We start from the raw sequence: 23,779 nt of genomic DNA, 5'->3' as shown, positions 1-23,779 counted from the left end.
TTCATATTCTATTCCTCTGGGAGAATGTATGTTCACTGATAGGACAGTTGACTGTTTGTTCATTTAATTTTGTCTGCATAGGCTCAGACCCAGTACATAGTAGGTACTTAATAAATGCTTATGGGATGGGATTGGATTCATCCCCAAAGTATTCTTTCCAGTTTCTTTTTTTTCATTCACTACACAGTACAACTGACAAGATCCAACACATCTCTGTAGTTTGGAGGCCAATAGTACAGTTAGTTAAAGAAAAGCTTTCCTGTGAGGCAGGATTTTCTTCAGCTGCATGTCTTTCTTGCTTGCTTTAATTTTTCTTTTTCCTCCCAAGTCATCCTTCTGCCTTTTGGAAATAGCATGAGAAAAGTGAACCCAGAGAGCTTCCTCCATTTTGAAGCTGCCAGGGAGTGAAACAGTCTAATTAGCAGGGTCCTCAGTCCAGGGGTCCTACCTTTGCTGAGGTTCTGGGGCCTCCAGTAATTATCCATGCTGAGATTGGCACAGGACCCTAGATGTCTGTTCACAGCATTTCAGCCACCACAAACTGAACAGAGGCTTTACTCTGAGAGGACATACAGGGTTTTCACTAAACTTGTCTCAGCAGGAAGTCCCTGGATAACTAGGTTGTAGGCAGCAACAAGGAACTCTAAAAGGACTGGAGTTAGCTAGGGACTGTCTGTTCTTTAGAAAGGGACCATTCTTATGCTCTTGGGGAAGGGGGTTCAGGTGATCAGAAGAGACTGGATTTTTTTTAAAGAAACCAAAATCCTTTAGTTTAGTACTGTTTGCTTCACTAGCATTTGGCCTAGGTTTTAGTCCTGGTTCTGTAAACTAATGCTGAGACTTGGGGAAATTACATAATTTATCAAACTTCAGTTTCCTTATCAGTAAAATGAAAGAATTGGAATAGTCTCTAATGCAAATGTTCTAAAACTTTATTTTTTATGTATGTCATGGACCTCTGGTGAAACCTATGAACACCTCATCAAAAGCATTTAAATGTGTAAAATAAAATGCACAGTATTACAGAGAGCATCAATAACATTGAAATAGTTATCAAAATATTTTTAAATAAGTTTATGAACCTTAGGTTAAAAACCCTTGTGGTAAAATCCCTTACAACTCTAGCATCCTATGATTCCAATAACATTTCCATCAAAGGTCCTAGAGAAAGTTTAAAAATGGAGGGTGAATTAACCTTACTACATGATACAACATCTTCAACAAGAATTTAGGATTAGGAACCAGGAAAACACTAACAGTAACAGCCACAGTGTGAGATGACTGCTTTTGATAAACTGAGCCCTTCTCAGCAATGCAAGGACCTAAAACAATTCCAAGGGACTCATGATGGAAAATGACATCCACATCTAAAGAAAGAACTATGGAGTCTGAATGCAGAATGAAGCAGACTATTTTCTCTTTTTGTTTTGTTTTTTCTTTCTCATGGTTTCTCTCATTCATTATAATTCTTCTATACAAGATGGCTAATGTGAAAATATGTTTAATAGGAATGTATATGTAAAGCCTATACCAGATTGCAAGCCATTTTCAGGAAGGAGATGGGAGGGGGGGGATTTAAAACTTGTGGAAGTTAATGTTGAAAACTAAAAAACAAACAAATTAAATAGAAAAAAGGAATTTAAGATTAGGATTTCACCAGGCTTAGAACCACTTGAACCAAATGATTCATTTTTAAATGACTTATACTTCCCTTATCTTTTAATCAAATGAAATTAAATGTGAAAATATTTGTAAAGTGCTTACTACAGTGCTTGGCACATAAAAAAAAAACACATTCCCTTCCCGTAAATCTTATTTCCTTCAAAAATATCAATAATAGCATAGTGATAAGAAGCATTATTCTATAAAAGAAAGATAATTCTGCATTTCCACCAGGAAGAATGTGTCCAGTACTAGTCTCCATTCCTGAGGAAATATATAATTATCATCAAGGTCTCATTAAGAAGATATAAAAAGACCAAGAAAATTGATTTCAAAGAAAGGAATGATTTTCCATAGGAGGAATCAACAACATGATAAGTTAGGTTGAAGGAAGGTAGATCTAAGTCTCCATCATCACACTGACATCCTTCAAGTCCAAACTAAAGACACACTGCAAACAAGAAGCTTTTATTAATTTTTAATTTTAGCACCTTCTTTCTGAGATTACCCTTCCCCCCAATTTATCCTTTTTTGTACATGACATTTTGCATGTTGTCACTCCCATTAGAAGGGAAAACCTTGAGAGTTAGGGCTGTTTTTCAATCTTCAAAATAGGAATAATAATGCATGTAGTATTTACCTCATATGATTATTGTAAGGCTCAAATGAGGTAATGTATGCAAGAATGTATAAAAGGTACTTTCTTAATCACTCTGGGATCTACTTTTCTCATGAGGAAAAAAGAAAGAATTTCATCAGGTGGTATCTGAGGTCTTTCTAAGTCTTAAGCTATGATCCTATGACTAGATTACCTCTAAGGTCGCTCTTAGCTCTAAACTGAGCATCCTGTAAAGACACAATTCCTCTGTGTCTTTATCAAAGTTGGAATCATGGAATCATGTCTTTATTTTCTTCTCTGACAGTCACCATGCAACCCTCTTACCCGTACTCACCCTTATATTTCCCTCCATTCTACCTGAAGGAAATCAAAAAGATAAGGGGCAAGAAAATATATTTAATAGTATCTTCATAGGGTCACCAAAATTTTGAGCTGACTAGGACTTGAGAGATCAAGACAAATCTCCTATTATATAGACTAAAAAGCTGAATTCCAGCTTGGTGATGTAATGATTAAGTTTTAGAAGAAATCCTAATACTGGTAAAGGACCTTGAGCCCCAGTCCATTCTGCCACACTCTTCCCGCTTTGCCTGTCTACCTGTTACACCATCAGTCTCCATCACAAAATCAGCCATGAATACTTAAGAGGGCAAGGCCTGCAGCTTACCAACACACAGTTCTTCTCACCCATGCATTACCATGCAGTGCCTTAAATGATGTCTGGGCATGGACATTTTTGTTTTGTTATTGTTCTGTTGTTCTTCAGTCACATCTGACTCTTTGTAATCTCATCTGGGGTTTCCTTGGCCAACATGCTGCAATGGATTGCCTTTCTTCTCTGGCTCATTTTACAGAGAAGGAAAGTGAGGCAAACAGGGTTAAGTGATTTGCCCAGGATTCTACAGCTAGTACTTATCTGAGGATGGATTGGAACTCACACAGATAAGCCTACCTGACTCCAGGGCCAGCATGCTATCCACTATGAAACCTACCTGCTAATGGATACTTAGTAAATAGGGCTAAATAGAATTTATTTGCAAGGTCAGAGTGAAACTCTCATAGATAAAATTTCTCAAGCTCATTTTTGATTCTCTTTGGTTGCTTTGGGAATCTTGTCATTTTCAGTTCTCATTAAGTGGCCCCAAATAACAAAGCAGCAATGGTTTCCTACAGGGTATACATGTGTTTCAACAACAACACAACTATTATTGTTTTCAAAAACAATTCATTCCTGACTGAGAAGGGAGGGAGTCTAAATCTTATATTTCCACGACTCAACCCTTTTTTCAAGCAAAGGTATTTGGGTTGTGAATTCACCCCCCCCAATCTCTTGTGAAAATACACCCTTGATGGGGAGGCTAGGTGGCACAGTGAATAGAGCAGCAACCCTGGAGTCAGGAGGACCTGAGTTCAAATCCAGCTTCAGACACTTGAAACACTTATGAGCTATGCGACCTTGGGCAAGTCACTTAACCCCAATTGCCCCTCCAAAAAGGAAAAACATATATATATACCCTTGAAATTCTAGGAAAGTGATTTTCTACAAATCAGTGACTAAAGAGATGTTCCTTTGGGAAGAAAAACAAAAGAAGGATGCCCCCCCCCTCCACATTAGTGACCCAAGCCTAGAATAAGATTTAAGTTGCTGCACAATGACAATGAGCATACAATAAATACTTAAGTGACTGGGTGAAGACGAAGTAAATTTCTACACTCATCACCTGAACAATAAACTTCCAGAATGGGTAATGTCCCAATCACTAGGTATGGACCATGTATGTCTATTCACAGCAGAAGTACTGAAATTGGATGGATGTAAATATTTCATTCACCTCCCTCATGGGTTAGTTTCTGAAGTTATGTTTGTCTATTCACTCAGAAACAATAAATCAGTAAAACTCAACCAAAAAGTATCTAGGCACAAGTTGATAGGCTTTGTATTATTCTAGGAACAAGAGTCAGTAAAGTCATCTATGGATCGCCATGCTTTACCATGTCAATTATAAGTTCTTCCTGATATTAAAGCCCTCCAAAATATAACATTACCCTAAAGTTTCAAAATAATTTCCAACCTTTCTCCAACACCTTCTGCTCTAGTTTGGTCAGTTACCACACTAAACACAAAGGATAGAGAAAGGTACTTCTTGAACTTGGAAGTCTTTTTTCTCCCTTCATATAGAGGCAAGAAATTCATTTCTCACTTTGGAAGCTTATGTGTAAGTCACAACCTTGCTCAGCTGAATGGCTCTTTGGTGGACTAGGTCCACTTCTTAAGTACTGGTATGCAGTATCCTCAGTGAACTTAACTAGTGTTATTGAGGCTCAGGGATTCAAGTTGTCAGACAAGAAGTGAATTTGATAGATTCCTGTGATAGTAATGGCAATTAAAGATTCCCCTGTATTGGCTTGGTTTTCAAACTGATTGTGTTAAAACCCAGAGCTTGTTAAACCCACCTGTGGGATGGACTTGTTGATGTGAAAAGAAAGTCCTGAACTGGGAGGAACTGGTGATGTAGATTTGGAGAGACAAGAGAGAGGCGGAAGATCTTTTTGGAAGCAGCACCTCGTGGAGGCAGAGAGAGGCTGAGAAGGATAGCTGAGAGCCACTTTGAATTGCCCTGGACTTTTGAGACCTGCCCCCCGGAGCTGCCAAGGACTGAGGAGACATGGCTGTTTTGCTGGTACTTTGTCTGTCTGTTTTGATGTTGTTTTGCCAGATTTGTCCACTTGTGAAAGACAGTCCTTTTGTTGCAGAAGTTCTGGAACCTGGCTGTTGGCTAAGAAGCCCTGAGACTGTCCTGCAGACAGAGAGTGAATACTGTCCACTGGTGAAGGACAGTGCTATTGTTGCAGGGGTCTGGAGACTGTCCTGCAGACAGAGTGAATACTGTCCACTGGTGAAGGGCAGTGCTGTTGTTGCAGGGGTCTGGGAACCTTTCTGTTGGTTCAGAAGCCCTGAAAAAGGATTTTCTTGTTGTATGTTTACAGAAATCCTGGGAGAGGGTTTTGCTAATGTCTTCAGGGGTTCTAGGACTGTTCTACAGACAGAGGATGACTTAATGAAGAGACTGGCAATGTATCTTGTGGCCTTGCTAAGCTTTGTCTCCCCAGGAACTAAGATTGCTGAGAACTTGCCTCCAGTCAAGATGAAGAAAAGACCTCCATTTGGGTATTAAGTGCTGTGTTTAAACTTGATGTAACTCTGGGGTAGATTCAATTGAGATCCAGGGGTGGGGAACTTTTGACCTTTTGGTGCTCTGTGATTGACAAATGAAGGTACTTTACTTATGTTTGGAAACTAATCTCCATTTGAGAAGAGGGGCTTTGTGGTGGACTAAATGAAGGTATAGCCTAGGGGTGGAGAAGTATTTAGACCAGGAACTTTGTAATTGATTGAATGATTGGAAGGTCCTGGGGTGGGGTAGTCCTTGGAGATTATTTAATCACATTTAGTAAATGCTGTATTTGGAATGATGTCATGTTTTGATCTTCTCTGTTCTTGGTTGGTCACTGAATAAAATGGAGAGCACCTATGCTGGTATTTTGAACCTTGGGAAGTTGCCTTTCCTTGGCAATTACAGTACAACTCCCTAGTCTTATTGATCCTATTGCTCTTGAGGTATCTTCTGATTTCAGTGGTTACCATGTACTACCTACCCTTTCAAAATATTTAATCTAAGATCAAGAAAGAAGAAACAAAAGGAAACAAAAGAAAACAAGGAAACAAAAAAGAAACAAAAGGGACAGAGACACATAGTCCTAGGTGAAGAGACAAAAGATCAGAATTTTCTCCCTCTCTCCCACCTGGAGACTTACACAATATTTCTTCCTTCTGAAATATCATCAAAGAAGAGAGTGAGAGGTTAACTGTTCAATCATTTTCCATGTATACTCAGTTCAAGTTAAAAAACTAATTAAAAGTCTCTGTTTCTTACCTTGAAGTAAGTGAATCAGAGAAGATATCTGCACATTCTCTGAAGTGTGGTGGTGAGAGTGGGAGTGGAGGGAGGATGGTCCCCTATTGCATATGATGTATATACAATAAAGTCTAGGCCCTTTGCCCTGGACCCATATTACTACCTACATTTTGCCTAAACCCTTTGAAATTTTCACTCCCCAAACTCTTGCTCTTGTCAGACTATGCCACTCTTTTGTCTTCTTCCCTAGAGATAGAGTGGTCACTTTCCCCAAGGTTCGCATCAATTGGACTTCTGGTTGGTGAGGATCAGATTTGGGATGAAATTTTCCATTATTGTTTCTTCTGCCTTTTGAAGAATGAAATCATTGTTGAGCCAAGAACACGTACTCAGCTTTTGGCAGGAAGAGACAGAAGTCCAGCAGATGTTCAGATAAAAAAAAGTTACCACCATTCCTCTTAAAAGCCTCTGAGCCAGGCTTGTGATCTATTCCCTGAGCTTGTTCTACCCAGAAGGTCTATACTATAGTCTAATGAAAACATCACTGCTGTCTTGTTCTCTGTTAACATTTAACCAAGTAGTTCTTCATCCTACGTCATATTGGTTGAATGAATTGGGTATGTTTTAAGATGAATAAGAGAAATTTTAGGTGGGGGTATAATCAGTGTTATCAGATATTTGAAAGATTCTCAGTAAGTTCCTTGAGGGCAGGGATTGTGCACAGTGGATGACACATAGGGACTTAATAAATGTTTGTTGATAGACTGATTCATCCCAGGATGTCCAAAAGGTAGACCTAAGAGTAACCAGTCAAAGTTGCAATAAGGAAGCCTTCAGTTAGCTGTAAGGAAATCCTTACATTCACATAGAACAGTCTCATGTGTTTCTTGGGAAAATCTTGAGTTTCCCATCTTTGGTGATGTTCAAGAAAAAGGAAAAATCAATTCTCTTTTGTTAGTAATGTTTAAGGGGAATCACTCCCTGTTCTTTTGCTCATCTATGGGTTGCCCTTGATAGCTTTCTAGCATGACTTTTCAAATTTCTTAGTTATTTATAGAATGCTTTTTAAAGATAGAGCTACCTAACTTTCTTTTTGCTCTGGACCTATAATTTCATTTGTGTATGGAGCTTTCTTTTAGCAAAACAGGTTGCCAAAAGTTGCCAAGAAGTTTTCTTGTGACAATAAGAGTTTATGGGCTTTGTAAAGGTCCCTTCACCCAGGTCTTTTTGACTCTAAGGCCAACACTAAATATCTTACTATTGCCATTTTACTTATAAAGAAATTGAGACAAGAGAGGCAGAATGGCTTCCCTAATAGCAAAGACTTGGAATTAGAAACTCAGATTCCAAATCCAGATCTCCCTTAACAATCTGGGCAAAGGAGATCTAGACTGAAGTGTGGTATAATAAAGATTTTATGTTTAAAAACACAATGCATAGCACCAAATCTTAAAATAGAAATAAAACTTATCACATAAGCAAAATTTATTATATAATCAATTTTGAGTTATTCTACAAAGTAGTTTTTACTGAAATATTACACTGAGTTTCTATAATTGGGTGACTCCAGAGGACATATATTTTTACAGCTATCATTTTTTATTAAATAAAATTAAAATGTACATTATGATATTAACCATTAGCCTTTAGAAAATCTATTTTTAAACTAAAGGTTTTTTAAGGGATAGTTTACATAAAACTGTAATGCTAAAGGACAAAGGAAAATCACTGATTATTTTTAAGCAAGGGAATGATACAATAAAATTGGTATTTTAGAAAGATAAACTATAGTGTCTGAATACAAAAAGGAAAGAGAGAAGGCAAAAAATGGGGCCAGGAAGGAAAGAAGGAATGAAGGAAGGGAGGAAGGAAAGAAGGAAGGAAGGAAAGAAGGAAGGAAGGAAGGAAGGAAGGAAGGAAGGAAGGAAGGGAGGAAGGGAGGAAGGGAGGAAGGAAGGAAGAAACAGAGGGGGGAAGGAGAAAAAAAAGAGGGAGGAAGGAAAAGGAGGAAGGAAGAAAGGGAAAATTTGATCTTGATGGTATTTGTGTGACATTCAAGTTAATAATACCATCTGCTGGAGAATAGATATTCTAAAATAGGAGAATAATTTTCAAAATGTCACTTTTTTTTGTTCCAATAGATCTTTTAAGTAAATTGAAAACTATGGCTTTGGGGAATGTAGAACTCAAAGCATACATTTGAAAATCAAGTTTTGCATCTTTACAAGTAAAGTGAAGTAAGAAAAAAAAACTGAAGCAAGAATCTGAATAACTTCTGTCAAATGTTTTCGCATTGATGTCTTAATATTGATTTAACAATCACAATAATAACAATCATTTGAATGGTCTCATATGTTCTTAAGTGTTTGCTTCTTACAATGCAATACAACCACCCCATAAGGTAGGCAGGTAAAATAGAGATTTTTACCCAGGTTTACAGAGAAGGAGAATGAGACCTAAAACTTAAGAAATTTGTCCAGGGCCATCCAATAAATGATAGACTCCAAGCCTCCTAACTCCAGTGTTATTTACATTAATGATATATTGATTCCCTTACATAATTTGTTTATGCTTGAATTTTCCAGTGATTTAGAAACATTCTCCAATACACTTTCTATGTGTTGACTTGGCTAATAATAATTAGCATAGCAAAAATTATAAAATATTTCCCAAAGGGGAAACAGTGGGAAGTGCCAAAGATAACAAATAACACCTGGAGGGGAAAAGGGCAAATTCTATGTTTATAGTACTTTATTATGGTAAAATATGGTATAGCTAGGCAAATAAAGAGAGTAGTTTTTGTTGTATCTTTACAAATATGAACTCCATCTTGACTGCCTCTTTAAATAAGATTAATTCATAACATTTCCTGTTTAATTGCTTTATCTGTTTTGGACCATTAGATTCTACTGAAGAATATAGTTTTATGATAAATTAAATTCTAGGGTTTTATTTTGACATCAGAGTTAATTTTTAATTCTGGCAAAAATTCTGTTCTATACAATTCAGTTCCTTCAATAGTGCTGAGTAGATGAGTCCTGGGATATTTCAAGCTCTCTATGAAGCAATTGTATCACAGCCAAATTGAAAGAGGATATCTCTGAGTTGTTTTAGGATGGGGCAATAGTATTGGCTGGAACAGTCTTATCTAGGGATGAGTTTACTTTATTGAGATATGTTCCAGTAAGTATTTATTAAAGGGAAACTTTTGAGAAGATTCATAATTAGGAAAGGAATAAAGTCTGTCTCCATGTCCCACAATAGAATTTGAACAACCCATAACTACTCTGATTTTTCTTAATACTGTATGTTAAAGTGTTACCAAGTGAATATTTTATTTATATGTCACACAGAGTCAAAAATCTGACTCCAGGCCAAATTTGAAAGATATATTATCCTTTATGCTGTACTCTGTGAATGGGATCCAGAGGAGCACATGATCTGATGGTGGACCTAAGTGCCAACACACCTGGAAGAGCAAAGACATAATATAGGAGCTCCTGACTGCCTCTCTAAAGGTAAGCAAATTGGGACATGACACATAAAACATACACTAAGGAAAGTGGGAAAGATCAAGCCAAGATTATCCAAGTTCTCCAGAGCCTTACTTATATCATTCATTACCATGATCACATGCACACTGAGCATATTCCTTATGAAAGATGTCCCAACTTGACAGTTGTACATTAGCAATGTGTATAGGATAGTTTTCTCAAATATTCTATTTTTTTGTTTATTTTTGTCTAGATCTATATTTTCACAGATGAAAGGAATTCCCAATAGGGAAATGTTCTCTACCAGTTCAGTTTATAACCTTAGAGAGTTAACTGAAATGCTGGAACATTGTCAGGATCACACAGTGTATATTTGCCAAAAGAACTTGAATTTGGGTCTTGCCAACCTTGTACCACCTTCTATCCACCATGTCATGCAGTTTTTTATATACTTCTCGTAACTTATTATAATTCACATTATACTGTAATGTAGGTTTAAAGAGTGCTTTCCTTATAGATAACATAAATGTCATCCTCCATTGGAGAGTTGAAGAAACCGAAGCTCATTGAAGTAAAGTAATTTCAACTCAGACAAATATTAAGTGACTACAACGGATGACCTCAAAGTTACCCAGTAAGGCCAGGAAACTGGAGATCTCCTGACTCCCATTTGAGGGCTTTTTCTATGATCATTTGGTGTCTTCGCTGGCTCATATGTAGGTAGAGCCTCTGAAACTCACCTATAGGGCAGTTTCAGTTATTCTGTTCCCCTCCCCACCCCGACCTCATACATATTACTACCATGGATCTAGGACAAAATTACTCATGAAGATGTGAAGTGATAACAATCTGAGATACTCTAAATAAATACTGTTCACATCCTTTATGCAGTTCCATGGAGGTAGGATTGAACTCTTCATGCCAAAAGTGTAAATGAGCATGTTGCTTCACCTACTGTGTTATAATGTCAATTAGCCAAAGAATAAGTATTTATTTGAGCACCTGACATTGAAAAGATCTGTTCTACATACTAATGGAGATACCAGAGAGATCTTGTTCTTTAGCTTCAAGAAACCTCAAGAAATTCCTTCTCTTGATGGAAGAGAAAGTTTTTAAAGAGGAAACCATGAGAGAAAAAGGCAAAGCCACAAATAATCAAGTTATAGATTATAAGGCACATACTACATAAAGTCCATGGAAGTTAAGAGAAAGGGGAGCAGTCTGAGCTAAGGTAGTAGGGGAAGGTGTCATGGAAGAGATGTGACTTGAGCTGAACCATAACTAATGGGCAGGGTTTATCTACATCAGATAGTCAGAAATGTATAGAGCCAAGTCTTAACTATAAAATGAACAATGAACAATAAAGATAGGGATATAAGTACTAGCATATTCGGGGCTTTAATATTTGTGATTCCTTTGGCCATGACTTGTTACAAATCTACCTACTCATATGATTGTCTCACCCTTACCTTTCCAACTTCTTGATAGAACTAAAATAAGACACTTCATCCCTTGTTCTATCAAGCTAAAAATCTTCTCAAAAAAGAAATTAAGGTTTGTCTGGCATGTTAAATTATTGATAATGTCATTCTAGTTCTGTGTGTTCACTGCTTCCTTGCATAAATGTCCATTTAACATCTTTTAACACTACATGTTATAACTTTACCAAGATTAGAAATACAACTCACTGTTCAAAATTTTGTAGAATTCATTCTCTTGTGTGACAACTAGAGGAGGGGGTCCTGGATGGTGAAGTGTCTTGAGGTCATTACAATTTGGAATCAACTGAAGTATTCATGAATGTTTATCATGGAGAGAAGACTTGAACATATCCTGAGTGATTTTCAAATATTTAAAGATGATTGCATGGTTGAGGAATTAGACTTGTCTTGCTCAGGTACAGGAAATAAAGCCAAGGGTTCCTAGGGTATACAATACAAAGAGGGGGACAGGCTCAATGACAGGGAAGAAAAAAAAAGTTATCCTAAAGAAGAATGGACTGTGTCAGGAGATACTGCCCTCAACTTCATTAGAAAGCTTTAGGCAAAAACTGGATTAAAACTTCTTGCGTGTATTTTAAAGGGAATCATTTTTCAGGTTCAATTGGGATTCCAAAATCTGAAGTTGCTTTAAATTGTGAAATCATGTGATTCTATGAAAAATATCTTTATAGTTTTTCCCTTTTAGTGATGCTGATCACAGCTCCTCCCTGTGGCCTCAGGAGTGGATTTTGCCTCATAAATTCTTTTAGCCTTCACTCTCTAAATAGAAAATGACTTTGCAAAGGAGGCAGCTAAATGGCATAGTGGATAGAACTCATTGCCTAGAGTCAGGAAGAACTGAGTTCAAATGTGACCTCTGAAATTTACTAACTGTGTGACCCTGGACAACCTCAATTTCCTCAAAAGTAAAATTGGGATGGTAATAGCATGTTCCTCAAAAGGCTATTGTGAAGAACCAGTAAGATAATATTTGTAAAGTGCTTCTTGCAGTGTTTGGTGCGTAGTAGTATAAACGCATATTTTCTTCCCTTTCCACATATGTGTGTGTGTGCATATTATTTTTTTAATGCTTTATTATCTTCTGATTTACATCATCCATTTCTGCCAGATTTTGAGTTACAAATTTTCTCCCCATTTCTCCTCCACCCACTGCCCCAAAATAGCAGTCCCACAGGATATCCCCTCCTCCAATCTGCTCTCTCCCACATTTTCCCCCATACCCCTTTCCACTTTTCCAGTGGATCTCTATGCCTCAGGGCCTGCACATCCCATTTCCCAATTACATGTAAGATGGTATCAATAATAGTATGTATATGTATATATATATATATATGTATACACACACACATATATACATATTTGAACATTTGATTTCAAAACTTTAAATTCCAGATTCATTCCCCTTCTTCCCTGTCACTCACCCCTACTGGGAAGATCTGCAGTTCAGTATAGGTTACACATGTGTGGCTAATGCAAAACAATAACATGGTAGATACATTGTAAAAGACTGATTACACTTCCCTCCATCCCATCCCACCTCCCACCCTCTCTACTCTCCACTTTGATCTCATCTATTTTCAAAAGTGAGTGCTTCCAACCTCCCTCCCCCCAAGCCTACCCTCCCTTCTATCATCCCCCCTCTCATCTCCTTCCCCCCCTATTCTCCTGGAGGGTGAGATACCGTATTTAGTGTGTATTTCACTCCCTCTTCAAGCCAAATTCAATGGGAATAGGGTTGACCCATTCTCTTTTGCCTTCCTATTCTTCCCCTCCATTGTAACCATTTTCCCTTACCTCTTCTGTATGAGATAGTTTTACCCCAATCTGTCTCTCCTCATCTCCTCTCATTATATTGCTCTCACCTCTTAATTTCACCTTTTAAGTATCATTCCTTCCTGTTAAATTGGACCTGTGCCCTCTATCTATGTATACCTGTAAACATATATACACACATTCACATATGTATTCATATGCCCATGTATCCTCATATATAGACAATATATATATATATATATATTTAATCCCTTCAACTACTGAGAAAAGTTTCATGAGTTACAATTATTGTTTTTCCATGTAGGACTGTTAATAGTTCAACTTTGATAAGTTCCTTATGATTCCTTTTCCCTGTTTACCTTCTCATGCTTTTCTTGCTTCTTGTATCTGAATGTCAAATTTTCTATTCAACTCTGTTTTTTTTTTCAGCAAGAATGCTTGAAAGTCCTCTATTCCACTGAATGACCATATTTTCCCCTGAAACATGATACTCAGTTTGGCTGGGTAGGTGACTTTTGGTTTTAATCCCAGCTCCTTTGCCCTCCAGAATATCATATTCCAAGCCCTTCTAACCCTCAGTGTAGAAGCTGCCAGATCCTGGGTTATCCTGATTGTGTTTCCACAATATTCAATTTGTTTCTTCCTGGATGCTTGTAATATTCTCTCCATAATCTGGGAATTCCGGAACCTGGCTATAATATTCCTAGGAGTTTTCTTTTTGGCATGTTTTTCATTATTGGAGGTGATCGGTGGATTCTTTCAACCTCTATTTTGCCCTCTGGTACTAAAACATCTGGGCAGTTTTCTTTCAGAACTTCCTGGAGGATGATTTCTAGGTTCTTACTTTGGTCATGGCTTTCAGGCAGTCCAATAATTTTTAAATTATCTCTCCTGGATCTATTTTCCAGGTCACTGGTTTTTCCCATGAGATATTTCACATTGCCTTCTATTCTTTCATTTGTTTGGATCTGTTTAACAGCATCTTGATTTCTCATAAAGTCATTAGCTTCCATTTGCTCCAATTTAATTCTGAAGCAATGATTCTCCTCATTGAGTTTTTGAGATTCTTTTTCCATTAGGCAAATTTGGCTTTTTAAGGCATTCTTCTCCTCATTGCCTTTTCGGGCCTCCTTTGCCATTTGAGTCAGTCTGGTTTTTAAGGTATTATTTTCCTCAGTCAGGCTACTGACTCTAATTTCATAATTTTCTTGCATTGTTCTCATTTCTCTTCCCAATTTTTCTTCCACTTCTCTTATTTGGTTTTCAAAATCTTTCTTAAGGTCCTCTATGGCCTGTAACCAGCTTGTTTTTTCCTTTGAAGCTTTTGGTGCAGGAGTTCTGACTTCACTGCTTTCCTCCTGTTCCATGCTTTGCTCCTTTTTGTCCCCCAAATAGGAGTGTATTTTTGGAATCTTCTGTCTGCTTTGTTTCCTTTGCCTGCTTATTTTGCCACTTAATTACTAGACTTTTTGGCTTTTTGCCACAGTAGGACTCTGCCACTAGACAGGGGAGTTTTCGTCCAAAAAGCTGGGGTTTTCTCAGCGGCTGTAGATATTAGATGGGTTCCCTCTCTGAGGTCTCCACATGCTCTGGAAAGCTGGACACATACCCCAGAACCTCCACCCTAGACTGCAATCCAGATCCAAGCAGGTTAAAGCAAGAGCGATTACCCCTCAGACTGGTGCTTGGTCCCCCTACACTCTGCAGGCCAGGAGCTGAAGCTGCCACATGGCACTGGCTGGCTGTGCTGGCATCTCAGTGGCTTTTCGCCCTGGGGGTAAAAGCCACACACTCCCACTTACTGGTCCCAAAGTCCAGACTGTACTGACCTTTCACTTTGTCCTTTGTGTCTATATGTTGATAAATCTGGAAAAGTCCACAGCTGCTGCTGATCTGGAGTCCCTCTGGCTGGCTTCTGGTCAGGCCTGCCCTGGGGTAAAGCCTTGGCGTGGGGCTGGGCTCAGCTCCCAGAGCACTGTGCTGGGTCCTTGCTGGCCTGCCAGGGTGTCCTCGGTGGGAGGTTAACTTTTCTGTGTCATTTTGTGGGTTTTGCAGCTCCAAAGTTTTTTTAGAGTCCCCTTTTTACATGGATTGGGAAGGATGAAAGCTGGAGCTGCAGGAAGGTCTTGCTTCTACTCTGCCATCTTCATGTGCATATTATTTATATTTGTATATATTTTAATTTTTTTTAAATATATTTTGTTTGGTATCCCTTCCCCCCCCCCCCAATCAATTATAAGCTCCTAGAGGACAGGAACTATTGAGGGGCTATGCAAGTGAGTTTTTGTCTTTGTATTCCCATAATCTAAGACAGTACTTCACACATTGAATTAGTTAATGAACAGTGGCTGAATCATGGCAATTAAGTCTTCTGATATTAGCTAGATTGGCATTCTATAATACTTTGTTACCTAAGCTCTGCCAATATTCCTTCTAGTTATGAAGACCCTGACTGAATTTATATTCTACTGATGTAGACTCCAAGAATGAAGGCTATATGAAGGCTTTATAAAACCAGAGAAGTAGGTCGGCAGTAGGTAGTAGGTAAGCATCCTTTTTTAGAAATATATTTTTATGCTGATATGTATATGTAAACATTTTGCAAAGGTAGGTAAAAAAAATGAAACATGCAATGAAAGAATCTTTCATGAGGCTACTGAGGTTTCTGATTTTCTCACCTCCGTTGTCCTGTGAGCATGCCTCCCAGATTGTTATTTATTGCTTATTTTTAATTGTCATCTCTATTGTTCATTCCACGTTCTAGCCCATCCAACCTGATCATTACTGAAAGGCAGCAGCTCCAAAGAGCTAGAAAATAGAATCTAAGGAACAAAGCAAGTTCCAAATTCTTTTGCTTTACAGTAATTGAGAGGGAGTTTGATAGATGCTGAAGGAACTTTTATGTCCAGTATGTTCATTTCATTTCATCTGTCAATATTGTTTTCCCTTTGGGCCTTTAAGCCATTGTGCAAAGAAAAAAACACTATCCTACATACTTTGCATTTGCATTTCCAATTTTCTTTTATCATTGTATCATTTTATCAAAAGTTATTTTTTTCTTCAGATATATGTTTTCAAAGGCTTAGCTGAATTCCTAAATATGATGTGGCATAATTGTGGAGGCAGCATGTTACAGGGGGAAGACGGCTGGATTTGGAGCCAGAGCAGTTGGGGTTACACAGCAGCTCTAACACTATCTTACTATATGACCTTCTTCTAGTAACATGGCCTGTTTGGGAGGGGTAAATTTCCTTCCTTGTACAATAATGGGGTTGGTTAGATGTGTTCAAAATTTCCTTCCATCTATTATCTTATATCATCATTTCTTTGAACAATTTTTCCTTAGAGAATTCATCCTCAGAACTAATTTAATCAAAAAAGTCAATAAGATATTTTTCCATGTGATTTTTGAAAAGTACATCTAGTCTACAAATTATTACATATATTGCATGTGTGTGCACATATATATACATACACATATGTAGCAAGTAATCTCTTTCTGATATACACACATTACATATGTGTATATATGTCCATATATAATATGCATAGTATTTATCTACATAATACATGTCAAATTTATATTTTATATACATTATTCTCCCAATAGTCCTAAGAGGTAAATGCTACAAATATTCTTTTCTCTCATTTTACGAATGAGGAAAGAAGACTGAGAAAGAATAAATGATATGGCCAGTGTCACATAGCTAGTATCTGAGATAGGATTCCAACTCAGGTATTCCTGACACCAACTACATTACTGTATCTATAGGAAGTCCCTGAAAATTTTGACCAAACAAACACACACACACACACACACACACATGTACATACACAGAAAATTTGTATCCACTTCCCTGGGGCTTAATCTCTTCTTAAGTCCATTTTATATAAATTCCTTCTAGAAGGTGAGATATAATGTTGATCACTTACCACTCCACCCCAAATTATATTCCCCCATACAAGTCTTAAAATGTCCTTTGGGTTTTGGACCAAGCTTCATCCTAGCTGAAAATACTGGGTGAAGATATCATGGATTATGTAACTGAGCAATGACTGAGACAGCAGTTGTATTGATTGTGTTGGAATGTTCTGTACAATGAGCCTCATGCTCTCATCATGAGTCTCAGGAAAGTCATTTCTTATGCTAATTTTCTCCCTCAACTGCGTATCCAATTTAATGTATCATTTGATATTCTGGTGCACTGCACATGCCCCAGATTTGGATAATGGATTGAATGGAGATGGGGGATAGCACAGCCTTGCCCTCCTCACAAGAGTGGTAATGCTCATTCACCAATGACATTGGCACTATGTTGAAATGGCTAATGCAACATGCTCCCTTTCTTTTCTCTTAAAAGATCCTCAGGAGAGCCCACATATCTATTCAGAGGTGGACAGGGCAAAGTGGGAAGCAGGGAGGGTAGGGGTAGAAGTTCCACGTGTGGTTTTCAAAAGAAAATGGAGGTACAAACAGGGTATTTCTGTAGCACCTGGGGAATTCTTGTGAACGATTGAGCCAAATTATGCCCAGTGTGTATGTCCCTGACATAGTAGTGAGAGACAGTATGGACTATTGATAGTAATAATAGACCTGTGTTTAGAATTCTTGGATGATGTGCTAATCTGTGATATTAAATAGCTTTGTACCCTAGTTCTGAATTTCATCTTTAGTAAACTGCACAATAATACTTATGCTATCTGATTCACAGGGTTGACATGAGAAGAGTACTTTGCAAATCATGAAGTGTTATGGGAAATTTGAGCATTTTTTCTTTTACACACTTTACAAAATGCCTACTCTGTGCAAACCATTGTCCTAGGTGCTTGTTGATACAAAGATGAAAAACAGCTCTGTCTTTGGCCTCAAGGGCCTTTTAATATAACAGAGAACTTAACTCAATTTCATTTAGTGTCATATATATTTATTAAGCACTACTATGTCCAAGTGGATGTAAACACACACACACACACACATACACAACTCTACCCTCAAGAAATTTTCATTCTACTGAAGAGGAGGCATACAGGGGAAGATGATAAATTGCCTGTCTATGTGATCAATATATGCTAAGTAATATGAAGAAGGAGAGAGGACCAACAATAAGGTGAGGAAGGGGAGTGGTCAGTTCCTACAGATTATGGCACCTGTCCTGAACCTTGAAATGAAATGCGAATGCTAGAGGTGGAGATGAAAATTAATATTAGGTGACTCACCTTATATAAATGCAAGGAAGTAGTAGAGCAAAGAACTGATTCAGAGAACTGCTAAAACCAATAGTAATAGAATATTAAGTATATGAAAAGAAATAATAAAGGAAACATTGCTAGAAACATGGCTTGGATTTAGATTGTATAAGGGCCTTAAACACTAGGATGATGCATTTGCATGGTACCTTAGAGGCAATAAGATGTCATGGAAGATTTTTTAACCAAGAAATTATATAATCTGACATATGATTTATGATGATTACTTTGGCAGCTGTGTGGAGGATAGATTGGAGAAAGGTAAAAATCTTGAACTCTTATGCTAGTACAGACAAAAGGTGATGAGTCTCTGACCTTTGATGGTGGAACTATAAATGAAACAAATAAGAGTAGATTTGAGAAGTGTAAAAACAGATTCAACAGGACTTGGCAGCTCCTGGGTTGTGGGGTAAGTGATACAAAAGAGTCTAATAATAATCCAAGTTGATGAACCAGATAATAGTGACCAGATAATGGTGCTGTAGTCAACAGAAGTTTGGAGAAGATGATTGGGGTCTTGAAAAGATGAGTTCCATTTTGGATATGTTGAATTGGAGAGGTTATGAACATACAGATCAGGAAAAGGAAGGAAAGAGAAGAGAAGGGGAGAGTAGGGGAAGGAAGGGGAAAGGAGAGGAGGGAAGGGAAATAAATAGAAGGGAGGGGAGAAGAGAATAAGCATTTGTATAAGCACTGAGTGGAGAAATATGCAAAATAAGAATATCACTATGCAAAATTTGATGAAAGCAAAAGAGAAACTGACAAAATTATTTAAGAAATATCAGAGTGGGAGGAGTATCAAATTTTAGCTGGGATGGGAGGGTGAGAAATGGATGAGGAAGGAATCCATGTTGGCTCCTAAGCTATTTTGTGAAGAAAAAGGATATATGGAGATGAGAAAGAAGTGTTTTGAAGGTATAAGAGATACCTTGTTTGAATGCATGAAGATAGAAGAGATCAGAAGAAAGTAAATTTATTTCGAATAGAAAGTAAACTTGAATAATATTGATTAATAATATTAATAATTGACATATCTATTTTACCTTAAGGTATGCAAAATATCTTACAGATACTGTGTCATATGATTCTCCCAATAGCCCAGTGACATAAATATAACAAATATTCTTTTCCCTCATTTTATGAATGAAGAAACAAGACTGAGAAAGAATAAATTATATGGCTAATGTCACATAGCTGGTAGCTGAGACAGGAGTACAACTCAGATATTCCTGACACCAAGTATATTACTTTATCTATAGGGAGTCCCTGAAAACTTTAGATCAAGGGATTAACCTCCTCAGGCTTATGCACTAGAAATCTGATTTTCTTAGCTCTGTGTGTGTGTGTGTGTTTGTGTGTGTGTATGTGATTGATTGATTGGCAGCTAAGTGGTACACAAAGGAAACAGTACTAAATCTGGAGTCAGGAAGGCTTCAGTTTAAATCTGGTCTCAGATGCCCAAAAGGTGTGATCTTGGGCAAGTCTGTCTGCCTCAGTTTTCTCATCTTCACAATGGGTAGAAATGATAGCACCTGCCTTCTAGGGTCACAGTGAAGATGAAATGAGATTATTTGTAAAGTATTTTGGAAACTTTAAGCTTTATATGAATGTTAGTTATTATTCAAGAGGGGAAAGACTAGAGGGAGACAGACTTGTTAATATGTTATTAGAATGATTCAGGCAAGATGAGAAAGGAGTTTCTACTACATTGGTGACTGTTTGACTGAAAAGGAGAAGAGTTGACAAATGAGAGAGGGATCATTCAAATAGAATTCCTATGACTTGGTTGCAGTGACTGAGCAATAGGATTTTAGGGAAGGAGGACAGACAATGAAAAAGAAGAAGAAAGACTTAAAGCTATCAAACCTGACTGATTTCAAGGATGAAGAGACCATAAATAGAAATGGAATCTTTAAATGAAGCTCAAGTTCAGTAGTGGGAAATACTGAGTTCAGGTCAAGCTGAGTGTGAAATGTTTCTGATCATCTAGGGAGAGTTAACTAATGGGAAGATAGAATTAACACTCTTGAAATTCAAGAGGAGATATGGGATGAATGCATGAGTTAAGGTGAGAGTGCCATGAGAAAGAGTGAGAGGGGTGGCTAGGTGGTGCAGTGAATACAGCACTGGCCCTGGAGTCAGAAGGACCTGAGGTCAAATCCAGCCTGAGACACTTAACTAGCTGTGTGACCTTGGGCAAGTCACTTGAGAGAGAGAGAGAGAGAGAGAGAGAGAGAGAGAGAGAGAGAGAGAGCAATAGTCATGGAAGCAAAGAGTATCCAGAAGTAGTACATTGTCAATAGCTTGTCAAGTGAATCTGAAATGTCAAAATTTAAAAATGAGAAAAGTTGGGGACAGAGTCAAGATGGCAGAGTAGAAACAGGACTTCCACATGACTCTGGCTTCCACTGCCTTCAATTCATATAAAAAATGACTCTAGACAAACTTTGGAGCTACAGAACACACAAAATGACAGAGAGAAGCTAAACTCCCACTGAAAAAGGTCCAGCAGGCCAACAGGAAGGGGCCAGAGCAGCACTCTGGGACCTGAGCCCAGCCCTGTGGGAGTCTGAGGTTTTAGCCTTAGGGAGCCCTGACCAGCCACCAGCTAGAGGGATTTCAGATCACCAGCAGCTGTGGTGGTTTCTAGAATTCTCAACACATGGATGCTAAGGATAAAGGGAAAGGTTAGTGCAATGTGGACTATGGGATCTGGTAGTTCAGGAATGCAGTCTGGCCTTTACCCCCTGGAGGGGGAAGCCACTGAGGCCCGCTGAGGCACCGTGGCAGTGCAACTGCTGCCATGTGGCAACTTCAGCCCCTGGCTTGCAGATTTTAGGGGGACCAAGCCACCATTCTGAGGGGTAATTGCTCTTGCTTTAACCTGCTTGGATCTGGATTGCAGTCTAAGGAGGAGGTCCTGGGTGTGTGACCAGATTGCCAGAGTATGTGGAGGCTCAGAGAGGGCACTAAGATCTCCAGCAGCTGCAAAAACCCCAGAGATTGGGACAAAGCTCCCCTGTCTGGTAGCAGAGTCATGCTGTGGGAAAAAGCTCAAAAGTCAGGTAATTGAGTGGCAACATAGGCAAGCAAAGGAAGCAAAGCAAGCAGATGAATCCAACTTTACACTCCTATTTTTGGGACAAAAAGCATCAAAGCATGGAACAGGAGGAAGACAGTGAAGTCAGAACTGCTACATGAAAAGCTTCCAATAAAAATACAGGCCGTAAAGGACCTTAAGATGTATTTTGAAAACCAAATAAGAGAAGTGGAGGAAAAGTTGGGAAGAAAAATGAGAACGATGCAAGAGAATTATGAAATGAGAGTCAACAACCTGACTGAAGAAAATAACAGCTTAAAAATATGCCAAAAGAGGCTCAAAAAGGCAAGGAGGAGAAGAATACCTTAAAAAGCTCAATTTGCCAGATGGAAAAAGAATCTCAAAACCTCACTGAAGGGAATCATTCCTTCAGAATTAGATTGGAGCAAATGGAAGCTAATGACTTTATGAGAAATCAAAATACTATTAATCAGAACTAAACAAATGAAAAAATAGATTGCAATGTGAAATATCTCATTGGAAAAACCACTGACCTAGAAAATAGATGCAGGAGAGATAATTTAAAAATTATTAGACTACCTGAAAGCCATGATCAAAAAAAGAACCTAGAAATCATCCTCCAAGAAATTTTCAAGGAAAATTTCCCTGATGTTTTACAACCAGAAGGCAAAATAGAGATTGAAAGAATCCACTGGTCACCCCCTGAAAAAGATCCCCAAAAAGAAAACTCCTAGGAATATTATAGCCAGGTTCTGGAATTCCCAGAACAAGGAGAAAACATTACAAGCAGGCAGGAAGAAACAAATTGCATATTGTGGAAACACAATCAGGATAACACAGGATCTGGTAGCTTCTACACTGAGGGATCCAAGGGCTTGGAGTATGATATTCTGGAGGTCAAAAGAGCTGGGATTAAAACTAAGAATCACCTACCCAGAAAAACTGAGTACCATGTTTCAGGAGAAAACGTGGTCATTCAATGGGATAGAGGACTTTCAAGCATTCTTGATGAAAAAAAACAGAGTTGAATAGAAAACTTGACATTCAGATACAAGAAGTAACAGAAGCATGAGAAGGTAAACAAGGAAAAGAAATCATAAGGAACTTATCAAAGTTGAACTATTTACATTCCTACATGGAAAAATGATAATTGTAATTCATGAAACTTTTCTCAGTAAGAGAATAGTTGAAGGGAATAGAAATGTATGTGTGTGTGTGTGTACATACATATATATCTATGTAGGATGGTATATGGGCATATGAATACATATGTGAATGTATGTATCTATGGGTACAGGTATTCATAGAGGGCACAGGACCAATTTAATAGGAAGGTATGATACTTAAATGGTGAAATTAAGAGGTGAGATAGGAATATAATGAGGAGATGGGGAGAGACACAATGGGGTAAACTATCTCACATAGAAGAGGCAAGGGAAAATGGTTACAATGAAGGGGAAGAGCAGGAAGGCAAAAGAGAATGGGTCAACCTTTTTCTCATTGAATTTGACTTAGGGAGGGAATGGCATACACACTAAAATGGGTATCTCACCCTACAGGAGAGTAGGGGGGAAGGGGTTGAGAAGGGGGATGATGGAAGGGATGTCAGGCTGTGGGGGAGGTAAGTTGGAAACACCCACTTTTGAAAAGGGAAAGGATCAAAGTGGAGAATAGAACAAGTGGGAGGTAGGATAGGATGGAGGGAAATATAGTCAGTCTTTTACAGTATATCTACTATGGAAATGTTTTGCAAAGCTACACATGTACAACCTATATTGAATTGCTTATCTTCCCAAGATGGGTAATACGGGAGGAAGGGAATGAATCTGTAATTCAAAAGTTTTAAATCAAATGTTTAATATATATATATATATATATATATATATATATATATATATATATACACTATTTTAATATTATTTTACATTTAACTGGGAAATAAGATATACAGGTGTATCAGCAATGCCATATTCACAATGCCTATAGAGATTACAAATATGCTGATATAATTATCCATCACAAAATACATCAGGTTTGCCATTTGGGGAAATAAACTAGAAAATTTATTAAGATACCAAAAGACTGAGTCCCAAAACCAGAAAGTGAAAGCCATCAGAGTAGTTATGATATTGGCACAGGTAGATAAAGTAGAAAGCACCCACATTTTCAAGCCTTTAAAACAGAACAGGCTACCTCAGGCAAAGGTCCTCCTCTCCCCACTCACAGCAACCACCCAGCGCGCTCCCAGCAGCTCTGGCCTCTGGCAGTGCTCAGCCGGAATCCTAACTCAAAAAAAAAAAAAAAAACCCACCCGCCACCCGCCTCCAACCACAGCCCCGTACACTTGGCTTTTATTTTTTTCTTGCTCTGCTATGTCAGCACGTCCATGGGGCATGGGAGATCTTTAAATCCCATAACCCTTACAACAGGTACTGGGGCATAGAGATCCACCATGCCCTATTGGAAAATTGGAGGGGGGATGGGGGAAGATATGGGAGAGAGCA

General features: G+C 38.1%; 1 long non-coding RNA gene across 4 annotated transcripts in view; it reads left to right on the top strand.

Annotated features, from left to right (window-relative positions):
• Positions 1-23,779, top strand: part of LOC138151965 (uncharacterized) — a 98,342-nt gene that overhangs the window by 11,569 nt on the left and 62,994 nt on the right. For 2 of the 4 annotated variants that reach the window (XR_011165978.1, XR_011165982.1), the window contains exons 2-3: positions 9,552-9,716; positions 15,405-15,511. This is a non-coding gene — a long non-coding RNA (uncharacterized lncRNA). Of the gene's footprint in view, positions 1-9,551; positions 9,717-13,396; positions 13,472-15,404; positions 15,512-23,779 lie in introns of all 4 variants that reach the window. The other 2 variants (XR_011165983.1, XR_011165980.1) reach the window with 2 other exon arrangements.

The sequence above is a fragment of the Petaurus breviceps genome, unplaced genomic scaffold (genome assembly GCF_028583685.1).
Source record: "Petaurus breviceps papuanus isolate PSGF00001 unplaced genomic scaffold, PetGlider_PUasm1.0 151, whole genome shotgun sequence".
Taxonomy (NCBI): domain Eukaryota; kingdom Metazoa; phylum Chordata; class Mammalia; order Diprotodontia; family Petauridae; genus Petaurus; species Petaurus breviceps.
The sequence above is the reverse complement of the archived record's forward strand: the minus strand, read 5'-3'. Positions and strand labels throughout refer to the sequence as shown.